This window comes from Paramisgurnus dabryanus, chromosome 2, assembly GCF_030506205.2.
Source record: "Paramisgurnus dabryanus chromosome 2, PD_genome_1.1, whole genome shotgun sequence".
In the NCBI taxonomy this organism is placed as follows: Eukaryota; Metazoa; Chordata; class Actinopteri; order Cypriniformes; family Cobitidae; genus Paramisgurnus; species Paramisgurnus dabryanus.
The window spans coordinates 12,463,313-12,466,289 of NC_133338.1; the positions used below are offsets into that span (position 1 = coordinate 12,463,313).

A 2,977-nucleotide genomic window follows, 5' to 3' on the forward strand; every position below is an offset into this window, starting at 1 on the left:
TAAAGAGCACCTATTATGGGATACACGTTTTTAAACATCCTTTTGTGTGTAAGTGTGTATTAGTACATGCTAACGATATTCAAAAAGTACATACCTCAAAGAAAACGATGACGCGAGTTATCGTCTCTAACGTTCGAGGACTAAAAAAACACTCAGATTGTAGGCAACAGTTTACTTCCTGGGATTAGTGACGTAGATAAGACCAACATTATCATAGTTCAGCCCTCTCTGCTTTGCTTGGGTACGCCCTCAAAGACGGGGGTGGGGAGCGCCGAGTCAGAAGAGAGCTAAAATGGCGGAGGTTGTGAGTCCCTGCTTTGACTCTGTTTGCAAACTCTTGTTTCATCGTTTAAGCGATTAAATCTCTCGAGTAGACGCTGTCTCTTTAGATGCGAGGGCAAAATAGCACTTTATGGACTTCCACAGAGGACATCATGTTTAATACGGTTCCGGAAAAATCCAGTCAGAAGTTGTTCACGGAGTTTTCACAATAACTGCTTCTCATGAACCGAAGCTGGATTTGCGCGACGTCTCCTCCTAAAAGTTGGATTACTGTGCACTTCTGGATCACAGGCTGTAAGTATTCACGTTTATTATTTGCCTTTTACTGTACATTATGTAACAGGTAACCGGAGATTAACATAATGTGCGTGTAGAGCTAAGCTTGCAAGCTAATTGTTTTGTGTTGTAATACTGTATTTCATAAACAACGTACCATATTTACACACGTGTATGTTGAATTATGCAGACTATCGTTTTTTTTTTTTTATCGATGTTGGTTTAGACATGTTTACAAACTTGCTAAGCTAAATACAAATACAAATACCAGCTAAACTGTTACCGGTAAAATTTGTTCTCATGATCAAACTCAAGAAACTCTAAGTACAGATGATTTGTTTAAAGTTATATGTATTTTACTGTTGTATTTACTTGAAGCTTTCTTAGATTTTGAAACGAAGTAAACACGTAATGTGTGCTAATGTTGGGCCATGTAACATGTAATACATTTACGTTTTAATGAATAGTCTAACGATTTATAGTCGTTGTACTCTATTGTTATAATATGTCTTTTTGACTGAATACATGTTTGTTTTATTTGTCTATATCCTAGATTCGCAGCTGGACACATACACTGTATGCAAACATGCAACATCATTACACACAGTACAAGGAGTCAGACTGGCATATGAGGAGCAAAGGTGTGTAACACATATGATGTATTTAGCTAGTGAAACCACTACCAGTCTTAAATGTATAACTGATGATGACAGTTTTTTTTCTCTGCATAATAGGAACCCAGGCAGTAGCATCGTTTCACAATGTTTCCATCACCATCATCAGTGGATGCCTTTGCCGTCCGTAGCCTGAGATTTCAGATTTGCAGCAAAAAAAAATTGATTTTCTCATTTATTGGAATGCTGTGCAGGTATTTAAGTATTTTAGTAACTGTGTTAAATAAAGTAGTATTTACTTTTACACTAAATTAATTGCTTGTTTATATTTTTACAGGTTGTACCTTGCAGCCATCCATTACAATGTCACCAAGCCGTAACAAAAGCAGGAGAGGGAAAGTACAAGGCTATGTTCCCAAAACACACAAGTGACATACCGTAAGCAGTAATGTTTTATTTCAAATACATTCATAATTTAAAACTTAATGTATGAAGCAGGGAAATAAATGATCAAAACAAAAGATTTATTGACTGCAATATTTCTACAGTTATGTGGAGGATGTGATCAGGCTTGTGTTTGATGAGGTATTTGAAGATAAGCTGAAGGAAACCCCGATTCCAATGGACCTGGCATCACAGTTTGAGAGACCTTCAAAGGAGGACGTGATTGCATGCCATCTTCAGTGCAGGGGGTGTCGAAAGCCAAAATTGTGACCGATCTGATCAGGAAGCTCCAAGCATATCTGGAGAACAACACACGACAGGATGATAACCTTATAGTGTTGTCTTAAATAGCACCAGCTGACAAAGCTTTGATATGCCATTTATCTGAATAGATAGCTGTAACAATTTTTGAAACAAGAGCACAATATGGTTACTAAAGTATGTTTATTTGTATATTGTTTAACATTTAAATATATATTTGTAATAAATAAATAAAACTTTTGACTGACTATTATATTTTCTTTAAAGTTACATCCAGAGGTGGGTAGTAACGAATTACATTTACTTTGTTACATGTACTTGAGTACATTTTTTGTGTAACTAGTACTTTTAGAGTAAATTTAAGGATGGGTACTTTTTACTCTTACTCAAGTACATTTCTAGTGAAAAAACTGTACTTTTACTTCGCTACATTCGGCGGCGTTACTGCGCTACTTTCAAATGGTAATAATTAATGAATATTTTTTTTTTTAAAGTTTATAGGGCGTGTTCGAAAGTTTCGCGAGACAGGCTGTGTCACCCTTTAGCGCGCGCGACCGCGCGGTCACCCTTTGGCACGCGCGACCGTGCCAAGATGATAGGAGAAGCAGATGAGGGCGCGTGTGCGTTGTGCGAGATATCGGAGGCAGATCATGCATGGCGGCTTCAACAGGGTTTCCGCGGGGTTGTAAAAGGTAGTAAATTAAATTATGCCAAATTAAGGCCAGTAAAAAGTAGTAAAAAGTAGTAAGCTTCATCTGACGAGGTAGTAAATTTTCGATTGCCTTTTGTAATGTTATGATGCCTGGAAATTAGTTCAAATCACCTGCATATCTGGGCAAATAATCAAAGATCTTTCGTCTCTGGGATGTGATCAAAGCCTGGAGTGGAGCCAAATCACGTTCCTCTCTCCGCTGTAAGCGTTCTGTAATCACTACGGACCGGATCCACTCTGTATCACGTTAAGCTGAGGTAAAACTTTATTTCAGCTAGCATGGTCAAACTTATAATGCAGGAAGGCTCCGATGTTTTGAAGATCGATAAAGGTGTAAAAGACGATTGACTTGGCTTAGCGAAATTATGAAGATTGGCAAGCCTTTCAT

General features: G+C 37.8%; 1 long non-coding RNA gene across 1 annotated transcript; it reads left to right on the forward strand.

Moving 5' to 3' along the window:
• Nucleotides 1-1,137: 1,137 nt before the first annotated feature.
• On the forward strand, nt 1,138-1,905 carry LOC135783584 (uncharacterized). The gene is made up of 4 exons (XR_010545695.2): nt 1,138-1,199; nt 1,293-1,426; nt 1,510-1,610; nt 1,721-1,905. It is a non-coding gene; the product is annotated as an uncharacterized lncRNA (long non-coding RNA).
• Nucleotides 1,906-2,977: the final 1,072 nt, after the last annotated feature.